A 14,824-nucleotide genomic window follows, 5' to 3' on the forward strand; every position below is an offset into this window, starting at 1 on the left:
GGTCTCTCGCTCAGAACGGTGGAGACCAAGTTACAAAACTATCCCAAACTGTTAAACTGGTCGGGTCCTGGCCTGAAATTACAGTATAGCAAAGGGGATTACAGAGGCATGAGGCAGGAGCTGGCCAAAATTGACTGGAATGAGGCCCTAGCAGGGAAGACGGTAGAACAGCAACGGCAGGTATTCCTGGGAGTAATGCAGAGGTTGCAGGATCAATTTATCCCAAAGAGGCGGAAAGACTCTAAGGGGAGTAAGAGACACCTGTGGCTGACAAGGGAAGTCAAGGACAGCATAAAAATTAAGGAGAGGAAGTATAACATAGCAAAGAAGAGTGGGAAGACAGAGGATTGGGACTCTTTTAAAGAGCAACAAAAGTTAACTAAAAAGGCAATACGGGGAGAAAAGATGAGGTACGAGGGTAAACTAGCCAATAATATAAAGGAGGATAGCAAAAGTTTTTTTAGGTACGTGAAGAGGAAAAAATAGTCAAGGCAAATGTGGGTCCCTTGAAGACAGAAGCAGGGGAATTTATTATGGGGAACAAAGAAATGGCAGACGAGTTCAACCGTTACTTTGAATCTGTCTTCACTGAGGAAGATACACACAATCTCCCAAATGTTCTAGGGGCGGGAGAACCTAGGGTGATGGAGGAACTGAAGGAAATCCACATTAGGCAGGAAATGGTTTTGGGTAGACTGATGGGACTGAAGGCTGATAAATCCCCAGGGCCTGATGGTCTGTATCCCAGGGTACTTAAGGAGGTGGCTCTAGAAATAGTGGAAGCATTGGAGATCATTTTTCAATGTTCTATAGATTCAGGATCAGTTCCTGTGGATTGGAGGATAGCAAATGTTATCCCACTTTTTAAGAAAGGAGGGAGAGAGAAAACGGGTAATTATAGACCAGTTAGTCTGACATCAGTGGTGGGGAAGATGCTGGAGTCAATTATAAAAGACGAAATTGCTGAGCATTTGGATAGCAGTAACAGGATCATTCCGAGACAGCATGGATTTACGAAGGGGAAATCATGCTTGACAAATCTACTGGAATTTTTTGAGGATGTAACTAGGAAAATTGACAGGGGAGAGTCAGTGGATGTGGTGTACCTCGACTTTCAGAAAGCCTTCGACAAGGTCCCACATAGGAGATTAGTGGGCAAAATTAGAGCACATGGTATTGGGGGTAGGGTACTGACATGGATAGAAAATTGGTTGACAGACAGAAAGCAAAGAGTGGGGATAAATGGGTCCCTTTCGGAATGGCAGGCAGTGACCAGTGGGGTACCGCAAGGTTCGGTTCTGGGACCCCAGCTATTTACGATATACATTAATGACTTAGATGAAGGGATTAAAAGTACCATTAGCAAATTTGCAGATGATACTAAGCTGGGGGGTAGTGTGAATTGTGAGGAAGATGCAATAAGGCTGCAGGGTGACTTGGACAGGTTGTGTGAGTGGGCGGATACATGGCAGATGCAGTTTAATGTAGATAAGTGTGAGGTTATTCACTTTGGAAGTAAGAATAGAAAGGCAGATTATTATCTGAATGGTGTCAAGTTAGGAAGAGGGCATGTTCAACGAGATCTGGGTGTCCTAGTGCATCAGTCACTGAAAGGAAGCATGCAGGTACAGCAGGCAGTAAAGAAAGCCAATGGAATGTTGGCCTTCATAACAAGAGGAGTTGAGTATAGGAGCAAAGAGGTCCTTCTACAGTTGTACCGGGCCCTGGTAAGACCGCACCTGGAGTACTGTGTGCAGTTTTGGTCTCCAAATTTGAGGAAGGATATTCTTGCTATTGAGGGCGTGCAGCGTAGGTTCACTAGGTTAATTCCCGGAATGGCGGGACTGTCGTATGTTGAAAGGCTGGAGCAATTAGGCTTGTATACACTGGAATTTAGAAGGATGAGGGGGGATCTTATTGAAACATATAAGATAATTAGGGGATTGGACACATTAGAGGCAGGAAACATGTTCCCAATGTTGGGGGAGTCCAGAACAAGGGGCCACAGTTTAAGAATAAGGGGTAGGCCATTTAGAACGGAGATGAGGAAGAACTTTTTCAGTCAGAGAGTGGTGAAGGTGTGGAATTCTCTGCCTCAGAAGGCAGTGGAGGCCAGTTCGTTGGATGCTTTCAAGAGAGAGCTGGATAGAGCTCTTAAGGATAGCGGAGTGAGGGGGTATGGGGAGAAGGCAGGAACGGGGTACTGATTGAGAGTGATCAGCCATGATCGCATTGAATGGCGGTGCTGGCTCGAAGGGCTGAATGGCCTACTCCTGCACCTATTGTCTATTGAAACGTCACCTATCCACGTTCTCCAGAAATGCCGCCTGACCCGTTGAGTTACTCCAGTACTTTGTGTCTTTGCTTGCTATCCTGTTGGGTGCTATTCCATTGCACTGAATGGAACCCATAAACTCCCTCTTTGCATTCCATTGTCACCCAGTTCACCGATTGTGCCATCCGTACAGCGTCAACTGAATGGCCGCACATCCAGGGAGTCTCAGCAGGATGTGTCAGATGGGAGCCTCATGCTGATCCACTTCCCAACAGGTACTACTGGACTGCACACACATGGCTGTGGCTCAATGTGAAAATAGTTTTGGATTGGAATCAGATGGCCGAAGCAACGAACATTGGATAAAGAAATTCTTCTTTCAGAAGCTCGTGGATCTGTGAAGGTCTCTCGCTCAGAACGGTGGAGACCAAGTTACAAAATATGGACGGCCGGTCTATGGGGAAACGGGCAGGAAGGTTTACGAATTGGCCATAATCCTATTAAGTGACAAAGCAATCTCAGCCAGTGGATCCGCTGCCTCGCAGCTCCAATGACTGGGTTCGACCCTGACCTCTTGTGCTTTTTTTGTGGAATTTGGAACAGTAGAGCACAGGAACAGACCTTTGGCACAAGTCTGTGCTGAACAAAATGGCAAGTTAAACTAATCCATCTGTCTGCACATGATCCATATCCCTCTGTTCTCTACATATCCATTTGCCTGTCGAAAAGCCACATAAATGCCTCTATTCTATCTGCCTCCACCACAAACCCTGGCTGCACATTCCAGACGCCAACCGCTCTCTGCATAAAAAGAACTAGCCCCACCCATCTCCTTTAAACCCCCCCCCCCCCCATGACTTTAAAGCTATGTCCTCTGGTCTTTGGCATTTTATTCATTTGGAGTTTGTATATTCACCCTGTGACTGAATGGGGTTTCCCTCCCATTGCTCTGGTTTCCTTCTGCATCCCAAATTGACCACACTAAGCTGCTCCACGTGAGGAAGTGAATGTGGGGAGAATACTTTGCAGAGAAAAGCAGTGAGGGATATGATTGCTCTGTGAGCCAGCATAGACTCAATGGGCTGAAAGGCCTCCTTCCATATTGTAGGAAATACAAAGAGGCTCAGTTGTTGACTTTTGCTTCTGTTTGTTAAACTGAAGAGCAAACTGAAAACTCAGATCGAAGAAGCTCAGATTGCAGCATTTAAAAAAAATAAGTTTGGTTAGGTCTGCGTTAGTTCATAATGGGCGAACTGAACAATGCCAAGTCCAATTACTGTACCCCAAAGTCCACCAGGAATTGGCCAAAAATAATCAGTAACTGCAATTTCATTATCAATCCAAGGTGATGGATTGGATTCCAATATGTAACTCACTCTAACCGTCGATCTTATGGACCTCACTGGTCATCCATACAATCGACATTTAGCACCGCCTGGGTTAAATACACGAGTTGTCAGGGAGGATCAGCAAAGGACTGATAGGTTGCACACTGTGAACTCTGAGGATTTTAATTAGATAGAAAATCCAGTGATTGTTTTAAATTTTAACTAAACTTCCAACTTTGGAAATAATGGCTTGGAACAATTTCTCAAAATTCCTTATTGTCACGTGTCTGGCAGTCGTTCTTCCTACATTACCGTAGCCATATTTCAGGGAAGAGATTCATGCCATTCCCTGCAACATCCTTAGGCTGCAGATGCTGCGCTAAAATGCTGCATATTTTTTCTTGAAGGATATTCAATCCATTCACATGTTCTGATTTGGTCACATAATGTTCTTAGACACCTGAGATCAAGCCCTCAAATGAATAAATATCTTTGCCACTGCTTAAACTCAGGGACCTTATGTACGCTTTAACGGATGGGGTATCTCGTTCTCACTGCTTGACGGTAATTCTACACAATTCCCTTGCGGAGGATGTTTCCTCTTGCGGCAGAATTTAAAACTAGGGGGTCACAGATTTAAAATATGGGATTATCTATTTAATGCAGAGATGAGGCAATTTATTTTTTCTCAGAGGGTCATGACTCATTGGAACTCTCTAACTCTTTGATTCTTTAGAAGGAAATAGATAGATACTTGAAAAGCAAGTGGGTGAAAGGTTACCATGGAGTTGAGGTTACAATTAGACTAGCCATTGTATTATCAAACAGTGGAGGGAGTGCGCGGTTTCCACTTGCTCCTAATCTGTATGTTTGCAACATAACTACCTGAGATAATATGCATTCAAACATTTTGTCTCATTGAGCAATCTTTAGTTCTGTGTGGAAAACAGTATTCCCTCCAGGGTTGGGGATTTTGCTGAGTGATCACTCCGCTCAATGGGGATTAAGGCTGCTTAGGTTGTTTCATATCAGCAAGGCAGGCTGACCTTCACCTCGTGAATCTCTCGAGGACTCCAGAGAAGAAGACTGCTCCTCCCAGTCAAAGTCCCCACACAGGTTTGGTCAGCAGTTTCAGCAACCATAAAGTCATGGTCACTGGCTCTGTTTGACATAATAACTCGCCAGAGTAATTACAGAGTTCTCTGCAAATTTTAGACACGTATTTGCAAGTCCCCTTCCCTAAAGGTTGTCAGTGAACAGATGGGTTTGTACAAGTAAACCGGTGTTCTTATCATCATTGTTACTGATACTGGTGGTACATTCTTTCAACCTTTTGGAGACACAAGGAACCGCAGATGCTGGTTTACAAAAAAAGACGCAAAGTGATGGAGTAACTCAATGGGTCAGGCAGCGTCTTTGAAGAACATGGATTGGTGATGTTTCGTGTTGGGGCCTTTTTTCAGATTGATTGTAGTGGGGAGAAAGCTGGAAGAGAGGTGGGGGCAGGACAAAGTTTTGCAAGTGATACATAAGATACAGGTGAGAAGGTTTGTGATACATTGATGGTTGGACAAAGGCCAGAGATGAAGAGACAAAAACCATGAGATACAGATGGAAATGATGCAAAATAAGAAGCCAGAGAAAGGGAACAGAGGGATGAGAAAGGGGAGAAATGGGTGTGAATCCAGATTGGGAACTGGTGGGGCACAGGGAAGTTTGGGGGGGGGGGGGGGGGGTTAGTAGTTTAGTTACCTGAAATTGGGGAATTAATTGTTCATACTGTTAGGATGTTTTTGTATCAGTCAGGAAGCCAAGAATCCAGTTGCAGAGGAGTGTGTTGACTCCTATGTCCAGGATTTTGGAGAAGAGCTCGTTCTGATTATGGTGTTGAAGGCAGAGCTATAGTCAATGAATAGGGTGTTCTTGTTATCCGGATGTTCCAGTAGTGTGTATAGAGGCAAGGAGATGATGTCTGCCATAGACCTCCTACAACAGTAAGTAAGGTGCAGTCTGGGAGGCTGTTATTAATGTGTGCCATGACCAGCCTCTCAAAGCACTTCATGATGGCGAATGTCAGAGTGGTTAGACAGTCGTGGTGCAAGGGCAAGGTCGAGGATCTACTCATCGAGAAAGGGGTCATGACAAGGATTGGTTGCCAAGGATTGTGGAGGGGAGGGGAGGACGGATGTGAGGTTAAGATTTCAGGGTTTGAGAAGTGGTCAGGAACAGTATTGAAAGTCAGGATGCAGGTCAGAAGTCAATGGGGGTTTTGGAAGTATTGGGTCAGCTTATGTAGCAGTGGATAGCGAGAGAGTTATAAACTTATGAAGGGGGGGAGTGGGATAGGATATGCTTGGGGATGGCTAATATGGCTGTTGGGCAGGGAGGCCACAAGGAGTGAGTTGCTTAAAGGGACACCAATTGACCCACTCCTCCCCAGTACCAGATTGAGACCCACCCCCGGAAAATCCCTCTGAGTGATGCAGGCTTGGGAAAGGCTATTTCTGTGGGCATTGCCTGACCTGGGCAGCTCATCACTGCCACAGGGAAGTAGGCGCTGTTAGATGCTCAGGCTGCTGTTGAGCACCACGATATCCTTTGGGATCCCAGAATGAAAATAGTCCAGTGTTTTCTGTAGAAGCAAGGGAACTGCAAGTGATGGTTTACAAAAAAGAAGACACAAAATGCTGGAGTAACTCAGTGAATCAGGCAGCATCTCTGAAGAACATGGATAGGTGATATTTCGGGTCAAGACCCTTCTTCGGACTGATCATAATGGGAGGGAAGAAAGCTGGAAGAGAGGAGGCAGAAGAAGGCCTGACAAGTGATAGGTGGTAGGCATAAAATGCTGGAGTAACTCAGCAGGTCAGGCAGTATCTCTGGAGAGAAGGGATGGGTCTGAAGAAGGGTCTCGACCCGAAACATCATCCATTCCTTCTCTCCAGAGATGCTACCTGTCCCGCTGAGTTACTCCAACATTTTGTGTCTACCTTCGATTTAAACCAGCATCTGCAGTTCTTTCCTACACAAGTGATAGGTGGATACAGGTGAGGGGTGTTTTGAATGGCAGATGATTGGACATCGGCCAGAAATGAAAAGACAACATGCAAGTTGTGAAGCCAGAGACAGGAATGTAGGTGAAAGGAGAGGGAGAGTGGAGAAATGGGTGCTGCTGCAGGTGGGGCACAGTGAAGTGAGGAGGGAAGAGAAAAAAGGGATGGGTAAGAAGGGCGGAGGTATCCTGACCCATTCAAAGATTTTCTACCTTTGTTTCAGATTTAAAATGTCCATGTTGTTTTTGCTTTTAAGTGACACCAACTTGCTTTTGTTTTAAATGTTCGCTTTTTATGTTCAAACTGGTTCCTCAAGAAATTATGTTAAATGTTGCCGGCTGTTGTTTTGCTGTCAGTTGAAATGGGTTGTTCCCACACAGCCTCACAAAACCTTTTGTAATTTACAATAGCACGATTAAGTGTTGACTTTATTATATCTTCCCATGAAGAGCAAGCTCTGTCTGCCTCTCCACATTACTGGAGTCCCCAGTGCTGTCTGACTGCACATCTCCTGCATCTTCTCCAAACCTTGACCTTCTGCCCTTGCTCAGAATGAGACCCCGGTACCCTAGCTCAGGCCATGCAGGTGGTTTATAAAAGAGACGTTCTTGACTGTCTGACAATCCCCTTCGCAGCGTGCAAGACACCAGAGTAATGACTGCCAGCTGACTACAAATGAAACTGTATCCTAGCAGGAGTCAGCTCCCTCAGGTGAAAATAGGAGAGAGTAGAGCTAGGAGAAACTCTGAATAATGTTTCTTCCAAATGTGTAACTCATGCTGATGTGAACTTGTTATTTAAGGAACTTTAAATATAGTCAAATTCATTACTATTTTAGCTTTGGGTCGCGGCATGCCTCAACATCCAATTAATCTTGTGGAAAATAAATGTTTTCCTAAGTGCTTTCTCTGGAGGTTTTATTTTGCTGTTTCCTTTGAATTGCTGAGTGGATGATGAAAGGGATTGTGGGATAGAGATTGGCTATGGCTATTTTTATCTTTAATTTATGGAAAACCTGGGACAAGCAGATTGTTCTTTGGCAAGTCAGGCTCGCTCTCATTGGGATTAAGGAGCGGATAACGGCGGCTTCTCCCATTAGCTCCCTTGCTGTCACTTCTGCTGATGTCCTGTTTAAATTTCTCTCTCTTTTGGGATATTCTTACTGCCAAGTGTCATTTAAGTCATAAATGCCCTCAGGTCTCTGAGCATCAATTCAACAAGGACCTTTGATTATTTTTTTAATGCAGTAAGCTGTGCTCAGACTTGCACTGCTTGGAAGAATAGTGGAGTCCAATTCAATAGTAACCCACAAATGAGAATGTTAGAAATAGAACAAGGTGAGGGCTTTTCAGGCCCTTTTAACTGCGCTGCCTTTCAATAAGATCATGGCTGATCTTTTACCTCAGCACTGCCTTCTTTCATTACAGCCAAATTTCCCGATATCCAAATGTTCAGAGATTTACTCAGCCCTGTCTTGAATGTGACTAAGCCCCTACAGTCCTCTTGAGCAGAGAATTTCAAAGATTCACAACCATCTGGATGAGGACATTTCTTCCCAGCTGAGACCTGAATTTCCTTATTTTTTTACCGTGATTTTTGGTTCTGGACTGCCAATGGGGGAAACATTATCCCTGCATCTCCCCAATCATGCCCATAGGAATGCTATATGTTTCAATGAGATAATCTCCAGAGGGTATTAAACTCAGTCTACTTAATCTCTCCTCATGGGGCTAATCGATCATCCAGCAACTAACTTGGTGAACTGTTGGTATCCTCCCTGTATCGAAATATATCCTTACAGCCAGAATGCACACAATATTCCGTACTCTTTATCCATAGGGCCTTAACTGCAGTATGGGATTTTTGCTCTTGTAGTCAAATCCTCTCGCATTAACAATCAATATTTGGTTTGCTTTTCTAATTGTTTACTGTACCTGCACATTAACATTCTGTGGTTTTTGTACAAGGACCCTTAGGTACTTCTGAATGGCAACACATTTCAACCTCTCACGATTTAAATAAGGAATACTCTGCCATTATATTTTTCTACACCAAAGTGGATGACTTCACTTTTTTCCACATTTTCCATCTCTCATGTCCTTGCCCATTCACTTGGTCTGTCCATATCGATGGAGTCGATAGGGATGAAGGGGGAGAGGTGGGACACAGACAGTCAGACACTGCACTTTACATGAGCTTTAAACTGAATTGATGAAGAAAAGATAATGATGCCTATCTGACCAAGCTGTTTGAAATGACTAAAAGATTCCGGCATTATGGAACTATTTGCTCTAGGAGGGAAATCAAAAATGTGGATATGAGCCAAGCTGATCTGGAATAAAATCAAGAAACACTTTTTTCGCATTATGGGCAGTTAAATCCCGGAATTCCGCTCCCCACTAAGTTTAGATCTCAGGATACACAAAGCTTTTAATTGCGAGATTCCTATTTGCTTAAGAGAGTGGAATACTGAACAGAGATGTTTAAATGAAACTCAGATACAATCTCTACGAGTTGCAAACAAAACGCACAAAGGCTTTCAGTGGTGTTTTCACACACAAGCAGATATGTAATCTATCACCTGGGAGAGGTAAGCAAAAAATGTAGCCTGCAATTTCTCAAATAAAGCTCTGTTATCATTATTGAAGATTGTCACAGCGGCGCTTTCAGTAAATTAATGGGGATTGTGTTCCCTTGCACTGCACAGCAGTTTAACAGAGTCTGATGGCAGCACTATTTGCAAGAGCCTTCATTATATATGGGTGAAGGTGATAAATCTGAACAGTGCATTACAAACCTCTGGAAGTTGATCTTCTGCGTTTGTATAGAGAGAGCACATGTGTCATTTGTGTGTGTGTGTGTGTGTGATGGTCTATGATTGTATATGTGTGCATAGAGGGTGCCTTTAAGAACTGGTTTACATCATATGGTATGATTGGGATATTTTAGTTGGGGGCTTGCTGCCTTTGATGAAATATGTTCTGCTGATTGCTCTGGCTCTGTTACTTACTTATCTAAGCAGCAACAAAAACGAGTCCAGGAACTCCACAGTTGTGTCAAGTTTGGGTTGTTGCTTTGAGGTGTTCTTTGGGCAACAACATCATCAGAGTCCAGGGGGGAGGGTAGGCAAAATAGAAGATCAAACATGGGGATGGGAAGGCAATACTGTGACCATCACTGGGGTGATTTGGGAGCTCGATCGGGCTGATCACCAACAGTGATGAAACAAACTACAGAGCGGAGGTGCAGAACCTGGCGGACTGGTGCTCAGATAACAACCTGTCCCTAAACACCTCCAAGACCAAGGAGCTGATCATCAACTTCCGTAGATCACACAACGGGGAATACGCTCCGATCTTTATCAATGGGGACAGTGTGGAGAGAGTGTCTAGCTTCAAGTTTCTGGGTACTCACATTTCGGAAGATCTCACATGGTCCACTAACACCGCTGCGCTGGTCAAGAAGGCGCAGCAACGACTGTTCTACCTGAGAACACTGAAAAAGTCTGGTCTGCCCCAACAGCTGCTGACGACCTTCTACCGCTGCACCATAGAGAGCATCCTAACGCATGGCATCCTTGTGCGGTATCTCAGCTGCACGGATGCAGAGAGGAGAGCTCTTCTGCGGGTAGTCCATAGAACTCAGAAGACTATCGGAACACAGCTACCAGCCTTGAAGGGCATCTACAACACACGAAGCCTCAGAAAAGCCACCAGCATCCACAAAGACTCTTCACACCCCTGCAATAGTCTGTTCGAAATTCTACCATCGGGCAGATGTTACAAGGCCTTCTACGCCCGCACCTCCAGACTCAGGAACAGCTTAATCCCCAGGGCCATAGCTGCTATGAACCGGTCCTGCTGAGCCGGATGGTCACATCACACAGTGAACCGGTACAGACCTACTTGAACTTTATATTATTTTAAAACTGTTTCTAATTTTGTTTCACTGAATTGTATAAATTTAGCTAATTCATTTATTGCATCGTATGGAAGGCGCATTCCCAATCGCGTTGTATTCCTGTACAATGACAATAAAGATATATTGTATTGTATATTGTATTGTAACTAACCCTGAGTTTACCTGCGGACCTAGAAAGCAAATCACAATGTGAAACATTTCCCTGTGAACCAGACAATGAATCATTGGGATTTCCAAACACTTTGAAAATGGATTATTACCATGTTAATGTGTATTGTGCCCATGCCTTCACTTCAAAAAATTGTTTGAAATTACATCTCACCTTTAGTTCGATCTGCAAAATGATTCTGCTTTAATCAGAGAAAAAACAAAATGTTACATAACACATGATTAAGGGCCTCAGGGCAATAGCCTGTGGTTAGATTAGATTGATTCTGTTGTTGCTTAGCCCTGGGATATATGTTAATTTGGGTTTGTTGGATGATCGCTTTTTTTCCCCAAAGTAATCAACGTTATTGCCTTGTTTGGCTTCTTTCTGATATACTTCACACAGAGTCAAGTAGAAACCAACTAAGAGGACCAATACAATTTGCAGACAAATTAACCCAACTTTGTCATGGTAAGTTTAGATAGATGTTTGGGAGTTTGCACAAGAAAAGCTGGGAATAATTATCCTTAAAAGATAGAGCAGTACAGCAGTGGAATGGGCACTTCAGTGCACAATGACCGTGCCAACCATGCCAATCCAAACGAATCCCATCTACCTGCATGTGATCTGCATCCCTCCATCCCCTGCCAGTTCATGTGCATGTCTAAACAATTCTTCAACACAGTTATCATGTCTGCTTCCACCACCTCCCTTGGTAGCTCATTCCAATTACCCACACTTCCTGTGCGAATAAATAATAATAATAATAATAATAATAATATTCATTTATTGTCATTGCAACGAGTACAACGAAATTAAAAAATAGCCAATCCTGACGGTGCGTACAAACATATATGCAATAAATGCAAAAACAAATAAATACATAAATACAATTAAATACAATTATATTAAGTACAAGATTTTTTAACGGTGTTGCCTAGTGCAAAGGTAGTGTTCAGTTCTCGTATGGCCCTGGGGTAAAAACTGTTTTTAAGTCTGTTTGTTCGGGATTTGATCGACCTGTAACGTCGACCAGAGGGCAGATGAACAAACAGACGGTGGCCGGGGTGGGATGGGTCTTTTATTATTTTGCCTGCTCTACTGAGGCAGCGTAGGCTGAACAGGTGCTCCAGGGAGGGCAGTGAGCAGCCGATGATCTTCTGGGCCGTCGTGATGACCCTCTGAAGGGCCTTCCTGTCCTTTTCTGAGCAGCTGGCATACCATGTGGTTATACAGTATGCCAGCACACTCTCGATGGAGCAGCGATAGAAGGACAACATGAGCTTCTCCTGCAGGTTGGTTTTCCTGAGGATCCTCAGGAAGTGGAGTCTCTGCTGTGCCTTCTTTACTGTGGTGATGGTGTTGGTAGACCAGGTAAGATCCTCTGCGATGTGCGTACCCAGGAACCTGAAAGCTGGTACCCTTTCCACACAGACCCCATTGATGTAGAGTGGGTCGTAATCTCCACTGGTTTTTCTAAAGTCAATTATAAGTTCCTTTGTTTTGGAGGAGTTCAGGACCAGATTGTTCACTGAACACCATGCTGCCAGCCTTTGGATTTCATCCCTATAGGCTGTCTCATCTCCTTCTGAGATGAGTCCAACCACAGTCGTGTCATCCGCGAACTTGATGATGGTGTTGGTGGGATGGGTGGGGGCGCAGTCGTGAGTGTAGAGGGAGTAAAGGATGGGGCTCAACACACAGCCCTTGCAAAACTCCTCTCTCACCTTAAAGCTATCCTGAGGAATAGCCTAGTGGGAAGTCTCAGAGCTCTTTGTATTGAGAGTCTATAATCTGAATGGGCTTTTCTCAATCAACACATTAATGTGTCTTCAAATCCAGCACAGTGAAGTACGCAGAGTGTAACTGGATGAGTTATGAGTGGGAGTCTTTAAAAAAAATGGTTGGACTCTTTAGACAGTTTGGATTCCAAACCAGATCCCACAGAAACAATATATATTCTCAATCTGCACCCTCTCCCTCGTTTATTTTTCCACTACTTTCGGAAGACAATAAAGGTCCATGACACGACTGGAAAACATGATTGACTTTCCTTATCTTGGCAACCAGTCCTTGGCAAAGACAGACATCCATGATGAAATTCACTGTCACCTTCAGTGCAGCATCCAAACCTTTGGTCGGACGTTGAAGAGAATATTAAAAGACCTTAAACTCAGTGCTATGCTCACGGTATACCAGGAAACAATGATTTAAAAGAAGAGGGCAAGGGTTTAAGGTGAGAGTAATGAGCTTTAAAGGGGATTACAAGGGGAAGTAAGAAGCTTCAAGTTCTTAGGAGTAAATATCACCAGCAACTTGTCCTGGACTAGCCACATCGAAGCAATGACCAAGACAGCACACCAATGCCTCTACTTTGTTAGGAGGCTTAGGCAGTTCAGCATGTCCCCAACAACTCTCAGCTGCTTCTACATTAGCACCGTAGAAAGCATTTGATAGGGATGCATGGTTTGGAAACAGCTCCATCCAAGAATGAAAGAAATTACAGAGTGCGGACGTACCTCAGACCATCATACCAAACAATCGCCTTTCCATTGACACCATCGACATGTCACGCTGCCTCGGCAAGGCTATCATCATATTCAAGGCTGAGTCTCACGATGACTCTAAAGCTGGTATGACTAGTGTGGGGGAGAGATGGAGAGAGAGGGGATACAAAGCTTACTTGGTTAGAGAAATCAAAAATCATACCACTGGATTGTAAGCTGCTCAAGCAAAATATGAGATGCAGTTCCTCGACTTTGTGTTTGGCCTCACTCTGACAATGGAAACCTAGGACAGAAAGGTCAGTGTGTGACCATTCTGTCCTAAGCCTCTTCCATTTAGATGAGTGGTGGAGTCAAGGGGGAGTTGGTGGGAATATGAGGACAATAACATGGGATGAGTGTTTGATTTATGTTTCTGCACTAATTTCTTGTTTTACAATTTTCTTTCCTTTAGAAACTCTAATTTATGTGTAATTTGTTTTCATGTGCTGAGTCGACGTACTTGTGATGCTGTTGCACGCAAGACTTTTCATTGTCCCGATACAGACTCAGGCCCTTTGGCTTACCTTGTCCATGACAACCAAGTTGGAATTCCGGATTAGTCCCATTTACCTGCATTTGACATGTATCCCTCTAAGCCCTTCCGATCAGTTTGCAACTTGCTTGCATATAATTAGTGACAGCATTTTAAAGTATTTAATTGGCTGCAAATTATTTTGGAAGTCGGGAAAGGTTCAATAAACTTTCATATTTCCATGCAACATAGAAGTGATGCCATTCACCCCATTGATCTGTACTAGCACTGAGTTTTCTTATAGGTCCCATTCCCCAAATTGCCTCCTTACAATCTATTGTCACTCATATGTCTATTAACTTCATCGTGATTGTAACTACTCCAGGGGCAATTTATCACGGGCAATTAACCTACCACCTCACATATCTTTGGGATGTGGGAGGAAACCAGAGAATCTCAAGAACCCATGTGGTCATGGAGCACATGAGAACCCCACAGAATCATGATTGAACCCAGTCACTGGAGCATTCTTTCTTGAGATCCAGGACCAGGTTTTTTTTCCTTCCAGAGACATTGGACAATCAAATTCAGCAAGACTCCATCTGCTGGAATAGACGGTGTCTCCACTTGAGAGCTGAAAGTAATGTCAGACCTCTGCGGGATATCATCCTTACTGCTAAAGGCAGGTAATTCAATCCCACACCATTATCCTTCTCCAATATTTTATGAGTAATCTCAATCTGATCATTTAAGATCTCAATAGATTTAAACTGTGAATCAAAGAATTATAACAAAACAATTGTTGGCCAACTTGCCTGGTATATAAAGACTGGTGCAAACTAATTGCAACTGCTTTAACTATTGTTCAGCTGACACATTTGATTCCTGACAGTAAACCGCCACAGTGGAGGTGTAGAGTTGGAGGAAGAGATGAGGGAAGGTAAATATTGTTGGCTCTTGTTCGGCAGATTAAAGGATTGCTTTATCACACTGCATTCTCCCTATTCTGCTCTCCAGCACTCTACCCACATTTAAGTGTAGATTGGTAAAAAGGTTGGCGTGAATGGGTGGGCCAAAGGGC

Source organism: Rhinoraja longicauda, chromosome 6 (assembly GCF_053455715.1).
Source record: "Rhinoraja longicauda isolate Sanriku21f chromosome 6, sRhiLon1.1, whole genome shotgun sequence".
NCBI lineage: Eukaryota > Metazoa > Chordata > Chondrichthyes > Rajiformes > Arhynchobatidae > Rhinoraja > Rhinoraja longicauda.